Below are 24510 nucleotides of genomic sequence, written 5' to 3' on the forward strand. Positions count from 1 at the left end.
TTTCAGCACGCCACACTTCCTTTTTATTTGAACCAAACTAAGAAGCCTCGATAAATTAACGGTAGCTTTCTGACCCTTAACAAATCCAGTTTGATTCATATGTATTAATTACAGTAAATACTTTGCCAATCTATTTGCTAATATTTTAGCTAATATTTTTTAATCAACATTTAGTACTAAAATTGGTCTAGAAGATACTGGTGTAGTGGCCCACCACTGCAGAAATTGGGCTGGCGCTCCAGGTGGCAGCGGCGCTGGCCTCAGCAAGAAAACCAGTGGACGAATGGCTAGGGCAGCGTAAGGGCCAGTGACCCCAAAATGGTGCTGGCCCCGCTGCATTGCCAACACACAGGGACAGCGTGCTGGAGGAAGGGATTGTTATGTAGGAATGTACCTCCTTGCGGGAAACTTGCTTTTGTTATGGGGGCCATTGCGTCAGTAAAAGGGGAAACTGCAGGAATGCAAATGGTATAAAAGTCAGGCTTGAGTCCCCAATAAAGCAGAGCAGTGTGTGTGTGTGTGTGTGTGTGTGTGTGTGTGTGTGTGTCATTAGAACTCTATCTTTTTTTGAAATTACTGTAATAATTGCAATTAAAAAGGATTCTGGCAGAGAATGTACCTTCATAGCATAACCTGCCTCTCCATAAATAGAGGTATTATAAGATCTTTAAATTTCTTATAAAATCCTATAGGAAATCCATCTTCTGGTGATTTGTTATTTTGCAATGAAATCATTACCTCACTAATTTCCCTTGCTGTAAATTCTACATTCAAATCTTTCTGCTCCCTATCATTCAAACTAGGTAAAGTAATTTGAATTAAGAACTCGTCAATCTTATTTTCATCATGTACCGATTCCAAATGATATAATTCAGAATGAAATTCCTTAAATACATCATTTATTTCTTGTGGTTTATATGTAATAGTCCCTGAAGATTTTTTTAATTGCATTAATATTTTTTTAATTACATTAATCACTTTTCTGCTTTCAATTGCCATGCTGAAACTTTGAGCTCTTCTAATAATATCTTTGGATTTTTGAATTAATTTTTCTGTTCTGTTATGTCTGAATATTATTATATTTTTTAAATTAATTGCTTTTTCTTCAGAAAAATTATTTTGTAAATCTTTTCTAATTTACCTAGACGTGTTCTAATTGATTTGTTTCTTTCATATATTCCTTTTAATTTTAGCCAAGAAACTTCTTATTTGACCTCTTATATTTGCTTTTAACACATCCCAAATAATACATTTATTATCTATTGAATTAAAATTGACTTCTAAATATAATTGAATTTGTTTTCTTATAAAATCACAAAAATCTACTCTTTATAATGCAGTATTAAACCTCAATCTATACAGTATATTTTTTCCCTCTAATGTTGAACACTTCAATAAAAGTGGTGAATGATCAGAAAGTATTCTTGTTTTATACTCCACTTGTAACTGTGCCGATAATGAAAAAATATCTATTCTCGAATAAGTCATGCCTTTGAGAATTAAAAAAATGATATCTTTCTCTAGCATTCATCTTTTGCCAAATATCAACTAGATTTAATTGCTTCATAAAACTTTAATAAAATCTTTGCTGCTTTAGCTCTTCTTATTGTTTTAGTTGATTAATCCAATAAAGTATTCTTTATAATATCCATCTACATTTGTTGCATAAATATTCATAAGCGCCTGCATTTCAGAATAAATCTGGCAATTAATCAAACTTATCTTCCCACAAGATCCATTATAGTATCAAAACATTTGACTGGTAATTTAAAAAAAATATTGGTATGCTACTTTCTTTAGAATTAAAAGATGCAGCTATAACTTGGCCTACCCGATCCCTTTTTAATTTAGAATGTTCTTTTTCTGTCAGATGAGTTTTTTTGGTAAAAATGCAATATCAACCTTCATATTTTTCATATAACTTAATATTCTTTTCTTTTTAATTGGACTGTTTATTCCCATGAACAATAAAACAACAAAAAAATATTTTTATCATCCATTATCCCAGATCCAAGTCTCTTCCAATCTCGTTCTCACAGGTTGCTTTATCAACTCTAACTGACTCCTGTGTTGATCTGTCCCTTAAGAAAAAATATAGATAAAGAATTTAAAAAGAAAAAAATAATTAATAATCAAACAAAAGGAATATTACTTAAAAATATATATTAAAAAAAACCCAAAAATTGCTGAATAAAAATATATCAGAAATTATTTATTTTCCACAATATTTTTTATTTGTTTGAGGTAGCCATTTGCTTGAATTTTGCACATCAGGGGTTTCACTATAATTTACAATTACCCGTGACATGTTTAGGATTTAGTACACTATTTTGGTGAAAAGCTGACTTTTACATTTTTAAATAATATTATGATTCAACACTCATCCCACTATTATCCACCCAGCAACAAAATAAAAATGTGTCCCATTTTTTGTTTGGTAGTTTTAACTATTAATGTTGCTCATTCATTTACTGTTTCTTGGGCTACATTGTTTATGAAGTGTGTTTGTAATAATGCCTTTGTAGTGCAGAGTTGCTGAAGAAGCATTTGTTTTATAAATACGAGTGAGATTAATTTGGGGTTAATGGTGCATTGATGTTTGCAAGTTTTATAGCACTTTATTGTTTCATTACACCTACAATTCTATAGGCTTTGATAGAAATTAGAATCTTCTCTGAAGAATTCAGCTTTGCCAAAGCTGGAGCACTCTGAATTATCTGCACAGATGATTTGCTGTTATTCCTCGTTCTCTCCCTCCCTAAACTATCTGGAATACTGGAGGAACACAGCTGGTCTAGCAAAGTCCATAGAAGGTAAAGATATATTATTGACATTTTGGTTCTGGGCCTGTCAAGGAATAAGTAAAGAACAGGAAGGCGTCAAAATGAAGATTAGCTATTGTGAAAGGGATTAGTTGATTTTGCGTCAATATTAATTTTGGTAGTTGATTATTTGTTTTATTCCTTTCTACGTGAATCTTCTTCCAAATGTCGAGCAGATGGTGCAGTGCTGGTGAATTCCTATGTTGCACCAGCTTTTCATCCCATTTATATAGTATATGTTCAGGTACCTTCTCCCCTATTTTATCCAGCTCTAATCTGGTCCAATCTGGTTTTTCCCTTGTTTGATAAAAATCTGATGGGTATCTTAATTGTGCTGCTCTATAATAATTCTTAAAGTTTGGTAGCTGTAAGCCACCTTGTTTGTACCATTCTGTTAATTTATCTAGCGCTATCCTCGGTTTCCCCCCTTTCCATAAGAATTTCCTTATTATTTTCTTTAGCTCATTGAAGAATTTCTCTGTTAGGTGAATTGGTAACAATTGAAATAGGTATTGTATCCTTGGAAAGATATTCATTTTAATGCAATTTACCCTTCCTATCAGTGTTAGTGGTAAGTCTTTCCAATGTTCTAAGTCGTCTTGTAATTTCTTCATTAATGGCTGATAATTTAGTTTGTATAGATGGCCTAGATAATTATCTAGTTGTATACCTAGGTATCAAATTGGTTGTGTTTGCCATCTAAATGGTGATTCTTTCTTAAACTTTGAAATCCGCATTATTCATTGGCATTGCTTCACTTTTATTTGCGTTGATCTTGTACCCCGATACTTCTCCATTTTCCTTCAATTTCTTATGTAATTCTTTTATTGATATTTCTGGTTCTGTTAAGTATACTATGATGTCATCTGCAAATAGACTGATTTTGTATTCCTTCTCTTTTATTTTTATCCCTCTTATTTTATTTTCTGTTCTTATCAGTTCTGCCAGTGGTTCTTATAGCTAACGCAAACAGTGAGGGAGATAGTGGACATCCCTGCCTAGTTGATCTGCTTAATTTAAATTGGCTTGATATATATCCATTTACTGTCACCTTTGCCAATGGTCCCTTATATAATGCTTTAATCCAATTAATATATTTCTCTGGTAGGTTGAACCTCTGTAGTACTTTGAATAAATAATTTCATTCTACTCTGTCAAAGGCTTTCTCTGCGTCTAAGGCAACTGCCACTGTTGGCGTCTTGTTTCCTTGATTAAGTTAATGAACTTACAGATATTGTCCATTGTTCGTCTTTTCTTAATAAGTCCAGTTTGATCTAGTTTTATTATTTTTGGTACACAGTCGGCCAATCTGTTTGCTAATGGTTTAGCTATTATCTTATAATCTGTGTTAAGTAGAGATATTGGTCTATACGATGCTGGTGTTAGTGGATCTTTCCCTGTCTTTGGTATTACTGTAATTATTGCTGTTTTGCATGAATCTGGTATATTTTGTGTTTTTTTTATTCTGGTTCATTACTTCCAGGAGAGGAGGAATTAATAAGTCTTTAAATGTTTTATAGAATTCTATTGGGAGTCCATCCTCTCCCGGTGTTTTATTGTTCGGTAGTTTTTTTAATATATCCTGCATTTCCTCTATTTCAAATGATTTTATTAATTTATTTTGCTCCTCTTGTTGCAATTTTGGTAGTTCAATTTTAGCTAGAAACTCATCTATTTTGTCTTCTTTCCCTTTGTTCTCAGTTCAATATAGTTGCTCGTAGAATTCCCTGGTTTTCATTGATCTCTGTTGGTTTATATGGAATTTGTTTGTCTTTTTTCCTCGATGCCAATACCGTTCTTTTAGTTTGTTCTGTCTTAAGCTGCCAAGCTAGTATTTTATGCATTTTTTTTTCCTAGCTCATAATACTTCTGTTTTGTCTTCATGTTCTTCTCCACCTTGTATGATTGTAGTGTTTCATATTTTATTTTTTTGTCCGCCAATTCTCTTCTTTTTGTTGTATCTTCCCTTATTGCTAATTCTTTTTCTGTACTTGCTATTTCTCTTTCCAGCTGTTCTATTTCCCGATTGTAGTCCTTCTTCATCTTAGTTACATAACTCATTATCTGCCCTCTGATGAACGCTTTCACTGCATCCCATAGTATAAATTTAGCTTTCACTGATTCTGTATTTATTTCAAAGTACATTTTAATTTGTTGCTCAATGAATTCTCTAAGATATTCTTTCCTTTAAAGAATGGGAGAGAAAAGGGATCAAAAGAATAGAAAATTGTTTTTCGGGAAATAAATTATTATCTTTTGAACAAATGAAGGACAAATATGGTATAACTCACGGTACAATGTTTGCATACCACCAACTGAAAACCTACTTGAAGGACAAATTAGGAAGCAGACTGAGGTTACCAAAAGGAAGCAATTTTGAATATGTGATTACACACACAATGATAATTAAAAGATTTATAACAAACAAGTACATCAAACTGCAAGAGAAAGAGAACGAGGAAACAAGCTGTAAACCCAAACAAAAATGGGAACAAGATCTAAACATATAGATAAAGAATGAAACATGGGAAAAGCTATGCTCCGGAACTATGAAAAATACAATAAACACGAGATTCCACATGATACAATATAATTGGTTACACAGGCTATACACCGCGCCCCAAAAGTTAAATAAATGGGACCCAACAGTATCAGATTGATGTTTTTGTTGTAAGAAGGAAACAGGAACAACAGTCCATGCAATTTGGGCATGTGAGAAAGTGGAAAAGTTTTGGGAAGATCTAAACCAGGTATTAAATAAAATCACAAAAAGCAACATACCAAAAAATCCAGAGATCTTTCTTCTGAGTAATATAAGAAATAAAGAATTGGGCCTCAAACTGGATGAAGCACAAAAAAGATTTATTATGATAGCCTTAGCTGTAGCAAAAAAAAATGTATTATGTTAACCTGGATATTAGAAGATAGCCTGAGAATGCAGCAATGGTACATAGAAATGAATAAATATATTCCATTGGAAAAAAAAACATATAATTTAAGAAATGACATCATAGTATTCTAACAAATTTGGGAACTGTACATGGAACACAACAGAGAAGTCCTACCATGGACCTCCACCGCCTAAAATAACAGAAGAAGAAGACAAAATAAACTGACCCAGTATGTAAAAGTAGAAGACACAAATTTCTTGTTTATTTTCATTGTGTGATGACACTGTTTAATGGGTTTATTGTATCATATAGGTTGAACGTTGAGTGGGTGGGGAGGGAGGGGTGAAGGAGGGAGGGCAAGGAGGGGGGAAAAGGACACTGTATATTCAAGAGGGAAATGTTTGTGTGTATTTTGCTTAGTATGGTTCATAGTGTGAAAAATAAAAAAAAATAAAATTAAAAAAAAATGAAGATTAGCCAGGGGAGGAGTCCAGACCAACAAAAGGTGTAAATTGGATAGAATAAGAGGAGCAGTGAGAATTGATTTTTGGCTCTGTAGAAGGAGACAGAGGGACAAAGCTGGGAGATAGCTGATGGGGAAGAAGAGGGTTTGGGGGGGGGGCGGTTACAGAAACTGGAGAAATCTGTTAATACCATCCGATTGGAGGGTACCCAGATGGAAGATTCTTCATCCAATTTGCAGGTGGTATCAGTCTGACAGTGCATGAGACCATGGTCATTCATGTCAGCAAGAGAATGGTATGGGAAATTGAAATGGGTGACTACTGGGAGATGCATGTTTTTGTGGCAGATAGTCAATGTGCATAACAAAGGGATCTTCATTTCTGCACCCAGTCTCTTTGTTGTAGAGGAGACCACGACATGGATACAGGTGGAAGAGTAGAAGAGAAAGAACCTGAGAAATGATAGTGGGACATGGCCGCAATGGCATGGATCTCCCAGGGACCACCCATTTTAATTTCCTGACCTATTCCCTTGCTGACATGTCTGTCCATGGTCTCATGCACTGCCAAACTGAGATCACCAGCAAATTCGAGGAACTACACCTTATTTTCTGATTGGGCACCCTCAAACTGAATGGCACTAACATCACTTCTAACTTCCGTTTAAATACTTCTCCCCTGACACCTTTCCCCAATCTGTCTCTTCCCTTTTCCTTCGCTCCTTTCACAGAGCCATAATCAATTCTCACCTCTCCTTTTATCATATCCAATTAACACCTTTTGTGGTGTGGATTCCTCCCTCAGTCAGTCTTACTCTGGTGCTTTCCTGTTCTTATTCCTCAGGCCCAAAACATCAGAAATTTGTATCTACCTTCAATGTACACTGTGAGATTGGCTGAGATCCTCCAGCATTCCTGTGTTACTACAATTACAATGTCTGCAGACTTTTGTTTCACTCCAAGCTAGCTACCAATGCCAGTTCTATGAAAATCAAATTGTAGATATTGTAATCTTGGAAAAACCACTGTAATTCAGGCATCTGATATAGAGTAGATATCTGGTAATATCTGACAAAGATTTTTCCAGAATGCACCAAATGTTTGCTTAACACTTCATTAATGATATGACAAATACTCAATATCCAGACCATTATCAGACCAAGATTCTCATGGATAACCTTAAACTAGCTTTAACATAATTATGATTAATGGCAACAATAAAATAAATACATTACACCAAAATAAAGTTTTCAGTAGCTATAACCAGAAAAATATCTTGGCTTACGTCTAAAATTTTGTTTGAGATGAGAGAAAACAATTTGCTTCAAGTAAACAGTTTTTTTTTTAGCTTCCTTTAAGGAAAGCAGTTAAAGTAGGTAACTTAGCAATGTTCTAAACACTTTCTGCTAATTGTGAATCTTTTTTCTTGTAATGTTTAGAAATTTATGGATGTTACCGTTCAGATTATTTAAACAACATCCTGTGAGCAATATATTTTTCCACTAACATCTGGAATATAGGTTGTCAGCATTTCATCAGGGGAGTTGGTCACTATGATGGCAGGAAATATTACTGGGAAAAATTTCAAACTAAAACAAGTATAATTTTCTGAACAAAAACTTGGGGATAGAAAATATTTTTTTTTCCATTTTTGAAATGCATACAAATTGATCATCACAAAATACAAGAGCAAGACGGCCATGCTGGAATGCATAATACTAGGACAAAGCTAGAGTGTCGAACAGAGTGCAGAAAATACTTGGCTCATTTAAAAAAAAATTACAACTGTACTACAAAGTTTATAATTGTGTGCTGAGAGTGGAAATCAGAGGGATATTAAGGAAAAAGAGTGATAAAATGGATAGATTTGTGAATATGGAGGGATGTGTAGCATGTGCAAGCAGCAGAGATTTGGTTTAACTTTGGCACTGTTTGGTGCAAACATTAACGAAAGGGCCAGTTCCTGTACTGTTCTATCAGTAGGGGTTCAAAATTAGCGTCTTCAGTGCTCCATGCCAGTACCAGATGAAATGTACTTATTTGAGTTAATTCAACTTGGTTCATGACCTTTTAGGTCTTAGCCCTTCAAATGTTCACCACCTGCTCTTAGAGATGACAATGCTATTGAATGTTGTTTCCCAACATTAATATACTTGAGGTCGCTGTTACGGAATATGTTTTTAAAAGAGAGAGATTTGGGGGGGGGGTGGGGAGTGGTTTAGTGTAGGTCACTTCACAAACAGATACTTACACTTCACATCTCATTTAAAATGCAAATGCTTTCCTGAAGCTAGGCATTCAGGCACCAGTGGCTTTGCAAAAGGCAATGGAACTGCTTTGGAAGGAACTTCAGAAGTAGGTGCAAATGGATTATAAAGTCTGGGCTTGTGCTGATAAAGATCTTTCAAATATTGAATTTGGAACCTTGGGAGGGGTTCTGGTTTTTACAAGCAGAGAGAGGAAAGAAAACAGGATTCTTCTCAGAGAGAGAGAGAGAGAGAGGGAGAGAGAGAGAAGTCAGTTCTGCCATAGCTTTTGAGGCAGGGAAAGCTGGCAGGCTTGTATAAAAAAACCCATTTTGAAGATGGGTTGTCAATTCTGAGTTCAGCGTGTTGAAAACCCTTGTAGTCCTTACAAGAGGAAATGGCTAGAGTTGTTTTCCTGAAATAAGAGAAAAAAAGGAGAACTTGGTGGTGACCTGGAAGAGGATGTTATCATTTGGAAAACCCATGATGGGGCAAGTTTCTTCAGCAAGACATTGAAGTGGCTGATCAGAGAAAATCAGTTTGTGTGTGTCCAACAAGCAACAAGTATCTCTTGGAAACCAACAAGAACCTTTAAGCACCAGAGTCTGGATAAAATTCATAAATGTTCAATTCTGTGCACAGTATAAGAATTTCCTGATATCAGTGAACTTGGAGAAGTTGGAAGTGAATGATTGGACTATTAAAGCAAATAACTTTCCTGAACATGTGCACATTACATTCACATGTGGTTAGAATTAAGTTAATAGTAATAAGTTAAAGTTTGATCCTGTTTTTATGTTTAAAGAAAATTAAAAGCAACTTTTGTTTAAGTAACCGTTGACTTGGAGCATTTCTATTGCTTCGAGGTTTTGGAGTCCTCTGGGCTCATAGCAACACCATTGGTAGGGAGCTGAACTGAAGTAGTTACAGTGTGGTTACAAGAATTTACCAAAGACTGAGTACCCTGTAGTGAGTGACACCTGACTTCTGAAAGCTTTTCACTGTGTAAGGCATGAGGTGATGGATGAAGCTCTATGCCATTTATGGCACAGCAAACAGCTTGATTGGTAACCAAGCTAAAAATGCAGGGAAGTTCAGTAGGGCAGGTGGCATGTGGGGAAAGAGTATCAGTCAATGCAGCCTTGTGTCAGAACATGCTACATTCTTTTCACTCTACTGATGCACAGAGATTGCAGTGTGTGCCATCAACAACATGTACTACAGTTACTTGCTTGGACCACTCCAATCAGCAGCATTTACTTGGGACATCATGTTGCAGCTGGTAGAGCTGCTACCTTGTAACTCCAGCAACACAGGTTCAATCCTGATGTCTGTGTATATTGGAGAACATGTCTTGCGAAGCAAGGTTGATAGAAATATAGCTTTTTTCTTTGGAAAGATGAAATGATAAAAGGTGACTTAAGAGGTATATAAGGTTATGTGGGAAATAGATATGGTGGACAATCTGCAACTTTTACAAACACAGAGGACTTCTGTTTAAGGTGAGTGGAGGAAAGTTAAGGGGAGATGTCAGAAGTATTTTTTGTGGTGGGTGGCTGGAATGTATTTCCGGGCGCTGGTGGTGGATGGTACAGTAGGAACATTCAAAAGATTCTTAGTTAGGAACATGGATGTAAAAAAAAAAACAAAAAACAAGTTATGTGTGAGGTAGGGAAAAGTTAGATTGTTGTGGAGTAGGTTACATAGGTTGGCACACCATGAATGAAGGACCTCTAATGTGATGAAATGTTTTGTTTGTGTGGTGCTTGTACATATTGCCATTTGATTCCTTAGATTTCATCTGTCATCCCAAAGGCATGCAACTTATTAGATTAAATGGTTTCTATAAATTGTCAGTCAACTGAAGTCAGTGGTAAAACTTGGGAAGGTGGAAGAAGCTGATGGGAATGTGTGGAGAATAAAATGGGATGAGTGTAGATGATGGACTGAAGAGCATGTACTATGTGACTCTCAAATCCAACCCCTCAACTAACCTCATGAAGGATCAGGTCAGCAAGCACATGGAAATGCCACTCAGTCGTTCAGTGTTGAAATGCGGATTCTTTGGCCCAAATTGCCCACGACTAACTTAATTTCCAACTTCCTGTGTTTGACCTATATCCCTCTAAACTCATTCATTTATCTGTCCAACATTTTCTGAAACCTTGCAATAGTACCTGCCTCAACCACTTCTTCCTTCAGCCTGTTCTATGCACTCACTACCCTCTGTTCATAAACAAAGTTAAATTTCTCCCCTTCACATTTAAACGATATCCTCTGGTTACAAAATCCCCTATTCTGGGCAAAAGACTGTGCTCTCCTAATCAATTCTTCCCACAATTTTGTACACCTCTCAGATCATCCTTCATCACCTGTGTTCCAAGGCATAAACCCATAAGATGGTCAATCTCTTCCTTTAGCTCAGGCCTTAAGTCCAGACATCGTGCTCTTAAATCTTTTCTGCACCCTCTCCAGCTTGACAATATATTTCCTGTAACACGGTGACTCCATGGTGCTTAACCAAAGTCTTGTACAACTGCAACATGACCTCCCAACTTTGATATTCAATACACTGACTATTGAAGGCCAATGTGCCAAAAGCCTTTTTGACCACCCTTATGTACCTGTGTGACACCACTTTCAAGGTACTATGTACCTGTACTCCAAGATTCCTCTGCTCTAAATCTCTACCATTCATTGTGTAGGTCCACTCATGTTCAACTTCCCAAAATGCAACACTATAAATTCTCTATATTAAATTCCATTAACAATTTCTCTGCCTACCTGCTCACCCAATTAAAATCCTGCTATAACTTCTGGCAATCATCTTCACTATCTACATATGATAGTGGGCACTTTTGAGTCATGCATGGACTTGCTAATCATGCCATGTACATTTTCTTCTAAATCATTGAAGTAGATGACAAATAGCAATGGGCCCAGCACACTACTAGTCACAAGTCTCCAGTCTGAAAAGCAACCTTCTACAATCACCCTCTGCTTTCTTCGATGATGCCAATTTTTTCTCTTACCTTGGATCTCATGTGGAATTTGATCAAAGATCTTGCTGAAAGCTCTTGTCAACCATGGTCGCATGTCTTCTCCATTGGAATATTCTCCCGTAACTTACCAGCTACAGATGATATGCTCATTGAAGTGTAGTTCCTGGGCTTTTCCCCTGCAGCTCTTCTTGAATAGAGGCACTGTTTTCCACCCTCTAGTCTTCTGGCACTTCACCTGCACTTATTGATGACTCAAAAATCTCGCCAAGGCACCTGCAATTTTCTGTAAAACCCAGGAGGTTTGTCTACCTTAATACGCAAAGGGACATTCAAAACCACTTTAAGCATAATGCTGACACCCACTCCATGCCATTCTGACTTAAGTGCACAGACAGCCTGTAGTACAAGAAATAAGGTTGTTGCCACTACCGCAAAACTACAGTGATGGCAGTAAATGATGACTTGGCCAACAATGCCAGAACATGAGATGGTAATAAATAACTTGTATTCTTAACATTCTACTTGCCTCCTTTTCAATTTCATCAGATAAGTGATTGGTCCAACTATTAAAGTTCAACCCAGCAAACGAACATTGGTGCTCCTAACAAAAGTAGGAAATATTGAAAAGAGCTGGTCATGCAGTCCCTATCGAGAGAGAAACTGTTTACATTTTGAGTTGATGACCTTTTCATCAGAATTCTGCTAAAGTCTTGAATAAACTCCTGCTTTTCTCAATGGATGTTTCCCAATCTGCTCAGTTTCTAGTATTTTCTGTTCAGATTTGCAACATCTGCAGTTTTTATTTTCAGTCATGGTTTTAATTAGTTGTTGATTAAAAGTTTGGGTTAATGGGATACAAAATTGTGCAGAGTTCAAGAATGCATATTGAATTTTGTCTATGGGTGTTCTTTACACATCTAGTTGTGAGAATGGATGCATACTGTGCAGCAAGTAATATGAGATTTAACTTTTAGAAATGTGCAGCAAAGAGAAAATTGGTTATAGACCTTTTATTGCAAAAAGTTCAAATATATATTTTTAGATCAGGAACAAGAGCAGAGAACTAAAAAGGGGGGAAGGGTTGGGACTATATAGGTTAAGCAAGATAGAAAACCACATTAATTGAATAGTAAAGGGGAAAAAGTTGCTCTGGAAATGTAATTGGGGAATAACAGAATTGTGAAGATCAAATAGTGGAAACTGGCAATCTGAAATTAAAAGTATTTGAAATTACTGTGAGCAGGTCAAGCAGCATCTATAAAAAGAGTCAGTGAAGCATCTTTAACCTTGAACTTTCTCTTCATTTCTTGTCTCAGAAATGTTGACTGACTTGCTGAATGATTCCAGCATTTTCTATTGATAACTATAGCATTATCTAAAGTTTAAAATGGATTATTCAAGGCTGTATCTCTTTTCAAAAGTTGAGATACCGTATGGAGTTTACACAGATTTTAATTGGAATGATGTTTCAGGCTGAGGGCACATTTCAAATGGCGAAGGATGGAGAGTTGAAGTTGCAGGCAAATGGACAAAATTACTGGAGAAACTCAGCCGGTCCCGCAGCATCCATAGGAGGCATATATGTATAAGCAAAGTTTTGGGCCTGAGCCCTTCAGCAAGGTAAGACCTTAAAGGGGTGGCTCAGGCATGAAACATTGGTTTTATATCCTTGCCTCCTATGGACGCTGCGGTACAAGCTAAGTTTCTCCAACAATCTTGTGTATTTATTACAATGACAGTGTCTGCAGATTTTTTTCCACTGCAGGCAAATGGAGCTTTGGTGGACTGAATATGATGGTCATTTATTTTGGGTGGTGCCTCCCGAGTATAGTGGTGACCACATCAATGCAGCATATAGAAGGGGTTATGTTGGAAAAAGTACAGATTCCTAATTTCCAGCATGTGCTTTTTTTGTGCATGCTTAAAATTGCTATTCATTGGCCTTTGAAATTGACATTTTTTTTTTTTTTTGCAGAATATTAAGAATACTAAAGTTCTTGTGTGGATGGATGATTTCTTGGGTCATTATCGTTTATGAAAAACATTTTAAATATTGGTTAAGAAATTATTTCAGGAAATTTTGTAGAAGTAGTCTAAAAGTTGTCATAATTTGAACTTTAATGTTGCAAGTTTACAGACATTGAACTGATGTCTTTGTATATAAATATGAAAAGTAGTAATGGGACCTACAGTTCCTCTTGACTAACCTGACATTGAAGACTCTCAAAGTCAGAAAATAATTAGATTGATTTTTTTCTTTAAGATAAATCCAAATGCAGGAAGGAATGGACAGCAACAAAAACTATAAATTGTTTCAGGATAACACCCAAGATTTAACGCCATACATAAGTGCTAGAGAAACTTAATGGGTCATACAGCATCCAAAGGAAGTAAAAAGCAATCGACATTCCCTTTGGGATTGTGGAAAAACCGATAAAAGCCTGAATAAGGTGGGAGTGTGGGAGGGGTTGGCAGAGAGGAGGAAGGAAGGGGAAGGAACACAAGTTACAGGTAAGAGTAAATGTGTGAACACAGATGGGAAGGTAGAAGTTGAGAAGTGATAGGAGATGGCAAAGAAGGGTAGCTTTTTAATAGAAGAAAGGGATGAAGATGGGGTGCCAGATGAAGGAAAGAGACAGATGAAAATTGGATAACTTGATATTGATATCATCTGGTTGGAGACTTCCAAGAGAATAGACAAGGTGGTGTTCTTCCAAATTTCAGTTGGCCTCAACTTGGCAGTACATGAGGCCTTTGACAGACATGCCTGTGTGGCAAAGGTATATGGAATTAATGGGGCTAGGCACTGGGAGGTTCTTGATGTTGTAGGAGAGAGGACGAAGATATTCACAAAATGATATTCCAGTCTATATCCAGTTTCCTTGATGTAGAGGAGACCATGTCGGGAACACTAGTTGCATCAATTAACCCATAGATTCACAGGAAAAGTGTTGCTGTACTTTGAAGGATTGTTTGAGTCCCCAAATAGTTATAAGGGAGGAGGATCCCCTGCACCTCTACCCTAGCAGTCTCCAGAGAAGTATTCCAGTCCATATGGAGATCCGAGATGGAAAGGGCCTGAAATGGGTTTCCATGTACAAGTCAGCATACGTGGCCATTTTCCTGATGACCACTGCGTGGCTGCATCAGGTGCTGTGTATTAAACCAAAGTATGAGGGAATTAAGTGACACCATGTGCTTAGGTACTAACTGCATCAGGTGTTGCGAAGGATAGGCCACACCATCTATCCTTCAATCACAACACCTCTAATCTTTGAGTCATCTGCAAACTCGCTGATTCAATTTGCTACATTATCATCCAGATCATTGATGAAGATGATAAGCAACAATGGTCCCAGCACTGATCCCTGAGGCACACCACTAGTCAATGGCTTCCAGTCTGACAAGCAGTCATCGACTACCACTCTCTGGCTTCTCCCATTAAAGCCAGTGTCGATCCCAGTTTACTACCTCATCATGAATAGCGAGCGTCTGAGCCTTCCTGGCTAATCTTCCTTGCGGGACTTTGTCAAAGGGCTTGTCCATGTAGAAAATATCCACAACCTTTCTTTTATCCTCTTCTTCTTTGGCTTGGCTTCATGGACGAAGATTTATGGAGAAAATATCATTTGAGTTGAAATCATTTACGGAGATTGCTGGTAGGGTTTTGATGGTGAATTGTAAAATTTTTGTAGAATCGTAGTCATTGAATGTTTATGCGCCTAATGTGGACAATGATCGATTTATATCTGAGACTTTTCTAACATTAAATCAGGCTAATAAAAATATTTGATTGGAGGGGAATTTTATTGTGTTTTGGATCCATTATTGGATAAATCTCCGAAAAGTATAAGGAAATCAAAGATGGCGGTATAAATGGGATCTTTGATGAAAGATTTGAATTTAGTTGAAATTTGGAGGAGAATAAATCCGACAGTAAAGGTCTTTTCTTTTTATTCATCCAGGCATGATTACTTTTCTAGAATAGATTTGTTTTTGATTTTGGCACATTTACAGGCTAGAGTTGTGCAGGCTGAATATAAGAGTAGGATTATATCTGATCATTCTATGTTGTTTATATCTTGTGTTGGTTCGGAGGTGATGCATTCAACTTATCGGTGGAGATTTAATGTAATGTTATTGAAGAAACCAGAGTTTATTATTTTTGTTAAGGAACGGATTGCTTTATTTTGGTTGAAAACGCTAATTCAGTGAGTAGTAATTTTGTTATGTGGGATGCTTTAAAAGCATACTTATGTGGTCAAATTAATAGTTTTTCTACGAAAGTGAAAAAGTAGTTTTTGGCAGAAAGTTTAGCTTTGGAGAAGCAAATTACTGAGTTGGAAAAGGAATTTCAGAAGAAGGTTACAGAAGATAAGAAAGCAGCATTAGCTAAGTTGTACTTGCATTGTAAAACTTTACAAACTTATCAGTATGAGTGTTTAATTCAAAGATCTAAACAACATTATTATGAATTAGGTGAGAGGGCTCATAAGGTATTAGCTTGGCAATTAAAAATGAAACAGGTATCGAGATCTATTAATGTTGTTAAAAATAATTCAATAGTTACTTATAAACCTCAGAAAATCAATGACCAATTTTATTCATTTTACCAGAAATTATATACTTTTGAGGGAAATCAGGATGATGGTTCTATTGAATCCTTTTTATCTAAGTTCTATTTACTGGTTTTGAGAGAGGAAGAAGCAAAAGAATTGGAAGCTCCGTTTACAGATTTTGAGATTAAAGAAGTTATACAGGAGATGCCAAATGGAAAGATCAGTCTTTTCCAAAATCTTGTTTAAGTGCGATAATTACTGTGATTCCAAAGAAAGACAGAGACCCATATAATGTAGCATTATATCAACCAGTTTATTTAATAAATGTGAACTATAAAATAATAGCTAAGGTATTGGCAAATAGATTTGCTAAATATTTACCTCAGTTAGTGCATACAGATCAAGCTGGCTTTATTAAGACTAGATGTGCATCTGATAATATTCTTAGACTGATAACATTGATCAATGCATCGAGACAGCATCCCAACCAACGGTAGTTGCATTTAATGCGGAAAAAAGCATTTGATCGGCCCTCTTTTTACTGGTTGGGTTAAAGCATTGTATAAAAATCTGATTGCTAGGGTGGTGACGAATGGCCAAACTTCTTTGCCATTTAAATTAACGAGATCAACACGTCAAGGTTGTCCATTGTTACCAGCCTTGTTTGTGTTGGTCATTCAACAGAATGATAATATTAAAGGGATAAGAGTTGCAAGTGATGACTATAAGATTAATCTATTTGCTGAGATGATGTATTGATTTATTTGACATATCCAGAACAATCTTTGAAATATTTACAAGAATGTTTAGTTCAATTTGGGGAGTTATCTGGGTACAAGGTGAATTGGGACAAGAATGAACTACTGCTACTTTTGGAGGGGAATTATGAAGTGAGTAAACATATTATAAAATTAAGATAGTCTGATAAAATTAAATATTTTAGGAGTAATTGTGAATGTGAATTATCAGTCTTTATATAAATTATATTATGTACCTTTATTGAAAAAGATCAAAATGGATTTAATTAAATGGAAGGATCTTCCATTAACATTAATAGGTCGAGTAAATTGTATTAGAATGAATATTTTCCCCATATTCAGTATTTATTTCAGTCAATTCCATGTTTACTTCCAAAGGGTTTATTTGTTGGCTTATATGGTTTCTTTGACGGGTTTGGGGTTGGATAAGTTTCAGATAGCTTTTGTTTGTTTAGCATTATCAGTGGCATGGAAATGTGTAGCAATTACTTGGAAAGATAATGTAGAGATTAATATAGCTCATTGGCTTAATGAATTGAGATCTTGCATTTATATGGAAAAAAATAACATAATTTACATGATAATTATTCTTTTTTTGTTAAAATGTGGTTTCCTTACTTGGAATATATATGGGTTTAGAAATATCTTAAAATATTTTATATATTTTATGGGTTTTTTTTTTTGTTGCTCCCCTTGCAGGGGCTGGCTGAGGGGTGGGGAAAAGGAAGGGGTGTTTGTTGATTATTTTTATTGTATAATTTTTTTTGGAATGGTTTTATGTTTTTAAAAGTTTTAAATAAAGTTTTTTTTTAAAAAAGGTATACCGTGGAGAGCATTCTGACTGGTTACATCACTGCCTGGTATGGAGGTGCCAACGCTCAAGACAGGAAAAAAACTCTAGAGCATTATTAACTCAGCCTGCAAATCAGGGGCACCAGTCTTTACACCATTGAGGACATCTACAAGAAAAAGGATAGGTTAATAGAGCAGTCTCTATCCTCAAGGACTCCCACTACCCAGGCCATGTCCCCTTCAATACAAACTGTTTGTCGTCTACATTAGGTGTATAAACATTTAAGTGTCCATGCCTCAGCAAAAATTTTACAATTCACCATCAATACTCTGCCTGCTGTCATAGAGAAAAATTCCAATTCAAACGGTATCTTTTTATGTATCAAAATTGCCACTCCTCTAGCTTTAGTTTTAAAAGAAGCAATATATGTCCAACTCAATCCCTTTTCAACTTCATATGTTCTCTCTCAGTCAAATGCATTTCCTGCAAAAAAGCAACCTGTCAACCTTCATTTTTTTAATAAATGCCAATACATGCTTTCGTTTAATTGGTTTGGAATTTGATAGAGTGCATAGGCGCATAGGGCATTAAGGAAGAAACCTTACCCAGGACAGCCACCTTGGGCTGTCCTAATTTGATGTTTGAGGTATCAGAATATGGAGATGATTTTGCGGATGGGTGTTCCGAAAGCCCGTCAAAGTCAGACTCCACTAATGGTTCAGGGTAATAGAGTATTCTTTTATGCAGATTTGAGTCAAAAGATAATTAAGAGGCATAAGAAATTTAATTCAGCCAAGGAAGTATTGTGGAGAAAAGGTTATGTTAACTTTTTTGATATCCTGCTGCGTTGAAAGTTTTCTATGGGAATTATTAATCTCAATTCTTTGAGAGTGATCATGATGAATTAATCTTTGTTAATTCCTTGCCAGATGTGGGTGTTCAATCTGATCGGCCACAATCACTTAAGAGGAGAACATTTGATAAGAGGAATGGGAATGGGGACGGGAAGAAGGGCGAACTGATGCAAAGTCTGCTTGATGTCGAAGATCTGGAACAATCTTTGTCTGGACTGGACACAGTAGGATGAACTTGAACAGGATGATTACTTTTTCAAGAAGTTCAGCTGGGGGGGTGGGGGGGGTGGATGACTCTGATACTTCTGAAGTCATCTGCCACCAGTAGTATTCTCCACACCCAGTTATTTGGGGACTTACTACATTTGTTGTCATTTTGGGTTTTAATTATATATATCTTTTTTTAAGGGTTTTTTGTGTAGTTTTAAAGGGGGAGCTTCTCTTTATATTTGTATTTGCTGTGTAAGGTGCCATTTTAGTAAAATATGGTTTTGGCTTGAAACATCTATCTTTTACCTTCCATGGCTTCTGTCTGACCCACTGAGTTCCTCCAAAAATTTTGTGTGTCTCTGTAGATGAGGAAAGACTGGCCCAGGGATCTATCTTGGAGAATTATGCTTGAGGAAAGATTGGTTCCATTATGTTTTTGGAGCAAAGAAGACTGAAGGAGATTTTTAATGGAGACATTTAAAAAGACTGTAGGCAGAAACCCTCAACTTTAAGTCCTATTTGGATGACTATTTGGAGCCATAGTCATCAAGGCTTTAGACTGTGACCAACCGAAGTGAGTGCAACCTCAGCTGCTTCTGGTTGATAGAGACACTATGGGTAGAATGGTCAGCATAAATTTCTGATTGTAGTTTTCCTTTCTTTCCCTTTAAAATGGTTTATTTTTGTCTGGTTATACTTGTACATTGGAATATTTATGAAGATGGTATGTAATCTTTTGCCATGCTATTTGGCAATCATTTGGTTTGGCATTTGGTTCACTAGAGCCCCATTTCCTGCCAGGTCCCCATTTTCTCTTTTAAGCTCGCCAGAACATTTATTAAGCCACTCTATAACATTGTGATAAATTGAATGCTTTGGTGTGTGAATACAAATTATATTCCGTTGTCCAGAAAATCTGCCAGTGTAGCATATCCTGAGGATGCTAGTTTATTAGTTCTATGTTTTTAATTTTGCAGTGTAATTGTATTTTTTTTTCTCGATTCTACAATGCAGATTAATTATTCATCTCTGCTACTATTCTGATTCAAGCATCAGGGAAATATGACCAGTGCAAGTCAAGTTTATATTTGTGATGCATTTCATGCTTTGATTTAATTTAGAAATTCGGCACAGTAGCACATCCTTCTGGCTCACTAGCCAGTGCTGCCCAGTTACACTCATGTGACCAGTTAACCTACTAGCCTCTATCTTTGGAATGTGGGAGGAAACCAATGAATTTTACCACTGAATTTCACAGCATGAATTTGTGATTTTTTTTTTTCAGATTGGTGATTTTAACTAAATTTTTTGGGGGTTTCTGACATTTTAAATAAGGGTGTCACTTTTGTAGAATTTGGCACTTGCTGATAATTCCAACTCTGGAAATTAGCACCAACTGGAGTCTGATACTTCTGTCAGAACTCCATTTTTTTTTTCAAATACTAAAATACAACTGCTCTGGTAGATTTAAAAAAAAACATACTTTTTCGAAGTGTAGACAATGGGTCCTGGAGTCCTATTGAATTTGTCCAAGTGACCTGGAAGAATTTGGCAAGTAGCAATTATGATTGAGATTTTGCTATTGGTTAACCCATTCCTTGCATTGAAGTCATCCGCTCTTCCCCCCTCCCCCCCCCCCCCAGGATTTGACCTGGTAACTAATTTATTAAAAACATAACATGATATAAAGTTCCAGGTGGTGGTCCAAAGCAAGCCCTGCTCCTCAGATGTAAATGATCCCCACCTGTATGTGTGCTTGGTTGGGCTTTCTACCGTGTGATCTCTGTGACAACACTGCAGAATTCCTGTGCCACCTGAATATTTCAGTATTTGTTTATTGCATGATATTACTTTGAATGACTATAGATAGTTTAATTTGGAAAGTTTTGTGATAAAGGACAAATCTACAGAAAAATAATCAGTTCTACCCAAAACTCATACATTTAACATTACAACAGAGATTATTCAGTAACTCAATGGAACACTTTATTTCTAAATGGAATATAATAACATGCAAGTGCTTATTATCTCTTAGCAGTAGCATCATAAACCTATGAGCAGGAAAGATGGTTGACTTTGCTGTGTTGGAAGAGAACACAGGTGTGTTAAAGAAATATTAGCACACAGTTACCACAATGCCAAAGTGCAATACTATTCATAAAATGTGTTTGTTTATTCTGTGCTTGTGCAATTTGATTCTAAAATGTGACTTTTCCATCTCTTGTGCCCTCTATTTCAGGAGAATGTAAAAATTGGATCCATGCATTGATCATTTTAAATTTGTGCACATCCAAAATAATGGAATTGTGACAACAGCAAAGTAAGTTGAATCTGGGCTGAGCCAATAATTAATAAAAAATGTTTCTGATCTTACAAATAAATGCATGTTAACCACAAACAGCTGTTCCAATTGATCTCCATTTGGGCAAATGCAGTGTCAAAATTGTACTTGGCGCACATTTGTGATTATGTATTGCCATTAATTTATTTTGGTTCTCAGGGGCCCTGTTTTGGCTGTCCCTGCATCATGTCTGTTTGGCCCTCAATTATCTTATCTCCAGTGGTAAATTTTTAAGCCAATTCGAACAAACCCTATCAATGTCTGGAGTGGGGAGGTGGGGGGTGTGGGAAGATATCAATCAAGAAATTATTCTGAAGTTGTATAAATCAAGCCACTACCAGCAATTGCATTGCTGAATATGGAGCAAACTTTAAATAGTCGTGGTAAATATGCAGGCACATTGTTAATAAAAAGAATAGATCATTTGTAATTTTGTTCTCCAAGCATTCTGTGATTAAGGGGTGATGGTTTTTTTTAAAGTTTTCAAGTATTGAGAGGAACCAATAGATCATAGACTGATTTTAAAAAAAAAACAGATGAGAAATCGTGGAAGTGCACAGCAGGACACAGAGTATCGATGGGAAGAGTCTGAGATCCTTTGTTGGAATGAGAAAGCGTGATCGTCGGTTTTGTTTTTCTGATGACCAATGCGCTGATAAATGATGGTGCTGATTTAAACTAATGGAAAGTGAACATATCCTACTTAGATTGATAGAAAATAACTGAACTTTAAGGAGAAGACAGGTTTGTGATATTCAGAATTCCTGACAGATCAGTGCTGGGATTGAACCTGGCAACTTTTGACTCAAACTCAAAGCAATGCAGCTTAGATGTTTGATCTTAATTTGCCATCTTCTTTGAGCAGCATCTGACTCTTGTAACATCTACTAAGCATGTCCAGCAATAGTGTTGGAAGTTTGCTTAAAACCTCCAAGCATAATAAAGCAATTAATAAAATGAATATGGATGTGCCCTTTGAATTCTTACTAATCAACACCTTGTCATTTTGCAATTTTTTTGAGGAGGTGACTAGGAAATTTGATGGGGGTAAGGCAGAGGATGTTGTATATATGGACTTTAGTAAGGCCTTTGATAAGGTTCCTTAGGGAAGTTTAGTTAGGAAGGTTCAATCATTTGGTATTAACAATGAAGTAGTAAAATGGATTCAATGATGGTTGAATGGGAGATGCCAGAGACAAGGTAACTGTCCGTCAAATTAGGTTCAATATTGGATCCATTACTGTTTTTTATATACATTAATGATCTGGATGATGGGGTGGTAAATTGGATTAGTAGTCTGCAGGTGATAGGTGGGGCTGTGGATAGTGAAGAAGAATTTCAATGCTTGCAGAGGGATTTGGACCAGTTAGAAGAGTGAGGTGGAAGGTGGAGTTTAATGCAGAAGTGTTGTATTTTGGTAGGGATAATCAAAATAGGACATATATGGTGAATAGTAGGGGAATGAAGAGTGCGATAGAATAGAGGGATCTAGGAGTAATGGTACTTAGTTCCCTGAAGGTGAAGTCACATGTGGATAGGGTGGTGAAGAAAGCTTATGATATGTTGACCTTTGTAAATCAGAGCATTGAGTTTTGGAGCTGGGATGTTGTGTTAAAAGTATTGGTGAGGCAAAATTTGGAGTATTGTATACAGTTTTGATTACCAAAGTATAGGAAAGATATCAACAAATTGAAGAGAGTGCAGAGAAGATTTACTAGAATGTTGCTGGGGTTACAGAGCCTAAGTTATAGGGAAAGGTTAAATAAGTTAGATCTTTATTCTTTGGAACATAGAAGGTTGAGAGGGGATTTGATTGAGATATTTAAAATTATTAGGGGTATAGATGGAGTTGATGTGGAGAGGCTTTTTTCCTTTAAGAAAGGGGAAGATACAAATGAGAGGATATGAGCTGAGAGCTAGGGGGCAAAAGTTTAGAGAAAACATGAGGGGTGTCTTTACTCAGAATCGTGGGTGTGTGGAACGAGCTTCCAGATGGAGTGGTGGAGGCAGGCTCAATATTAGCATTTTAGGAGAAGTTGGATATGTACATGGATGGGAAATGAATGGCGGGTTATGGGTTGAGGGTAGATCAGTGGGGTTAGGTGAGAGAAAGTGTTTGGTACGGACTAGATGGACCAAGTTGGCTTGTTTCTATGCTGTAATCGTTATATGGTATGGTATTCTAAGATGTTTTTCAGGTATCAAATTTAAAAAGTTGACATCAAGCCATCTAAAGAGTTGCAGAGCAGATGGTTAGATTACTAAAGGTTATTTGGAGGAAGATTAAGGGTGTGGGTGGGCTTAGGAAGGAATTGGAGTTGTAGGAGCCAAAGCTGGATGCCAATGATTAAACTAGAAATGTCCAAGGCCAGAATTAGAGCAGCGCATCTTGATCTCCTCAGCCCCATAATCTCTTGGAAAACTGCAGTAGTTTACTGTCCATCATCCCCACCACAAGAACTAGAAATGGGCAACTAATGTGGTCTTGCATTGTTGCCTATCTTCTGAAAACAAAGAAACGTGTAATCTTCCTCATCAACTGCTCGTTTAGTTTTGAATTTGTGCCGCAGCAAAAGTAATTAATTTAAAATGATCCATTCTGATATGTCCTGGGGATATGGAAGGCAATAGGGAACTAAAGTGTAATTATTTTATAGACTGTAAAATGACTGCCAATCATTTTGGGAATTCTGGCTTTATTAACCTGTGTAGTACTAAATGTTTTGTTCTTGTGAGAATGTAAATCTTAAAATATTGACAAAAGGAGAAAACATTCCATTGTGAATGTTGATTCAACAAGGCTAACATTGATTGTGAAGAACAACTCCTTATTTGGCAAAGACAGTAAAAGATTATTTACCATTGGGTAAGGGACTCAACCCAGTCATAAAACATGCACTTCTATGGAAAAAGGATTGTGAAAGCCTGTTCAAATGTCCTGGAAAGCTAGAAGTTTGTCTGGATAAATATGCAACTTGTGAGCCATGCGACAGACTCCTTGTGGTGAGATGAACTGCATGTGGCAGTGCTTCTTGCTTTAACAGAGTTCACACGCTTTGCAAAGCAGCAATAAAGTAGAGTGAAACACACACACACACACACACACACACACACACACACACACACACACACACACACACACACACACACACAGCCAGAACACAGCCAGATGAGCTCCGATTCTTGGGTGGTCCGGATTTCTGCCATTTGGAATTTTCGACTTTCACAGTATTGTGGAAAGGATACTGGCTAGTTGCATTGCAATCTCACTTGGTAACCTGACTGCCAAGGAACACAGAAGGCTGCAGAAATCAACAAACCTAGCCAAGTTCATCATGGGCACAGACCTCCTATCCATTGAAGACAGATGAGACACTACCTCAAGCAGGCAGTCAGCATCATACAGAACCCCATTACACAGGTCACAATCTCTTCTCACTGTTAGCTTCAGGAAGATGGTACATAAGTCCGAAGTCCAACATCCAACTAATCCTGGACTACCAAAAGATCAGTTTATACAAGTGAAAAGTTACTTTTGCACTAACTGGAACTGTGAATATTGATCTGTGTA

The 24510-nt window shown here is 36.6% G+C and overlaps 1 protein-coding gene across 7 annotated transcripts in view; it reads left to right on the forward strand.

Annotated features, from left to right (window-relative positions):
• Window positions 1-24510, forward strand: part of ralba (v-ral simian leukemia viral oncogene homolog Ba (ras related)) — an 83786-nt gene that overhangs the window by 8081 nt on the left and 51195 nt on the right. The window contains exons 2-5 of one of the 7 annotated variants that reach the window (XM_069934889.1): window positions 17560-17601; window positions 18464-18612; window positions 18964-19172; window positions 20838-20918. The exons of 1 other annotated variant lie outside the window; for it this stretch is intronic. The gene's annotated coding sequence lies outside the window, so the exon portion shown is untranslated. Of the gene's footprint in view, window positions 1-17559; window positions 17602-18463; window positions 18613-18963; window positions 19173-20633; window positions 20699-20837; window positions 20919-24510 lie in introns of those variants that run through there. 5 more of the 7 variants (XM_069934887.1, XM_069934888.1, XM_069934891.1 and 2 more) reach the window with 5 other exon arrangements.

This window comes from Narcine bancroftii, chromosome 4 (genome assembly GCF_036971445.1).
Source record: "Narcine bancroftii isolate sNarBan1 chromosome 4, sNarBan1.hap1, whole genome shotgun sequence".
NCBI lineage: Eukaryota > Metazoa > Chordata > Chondrichthyes > Torpediniformes > Narcinidae > Narcine > Narcine bancroftii.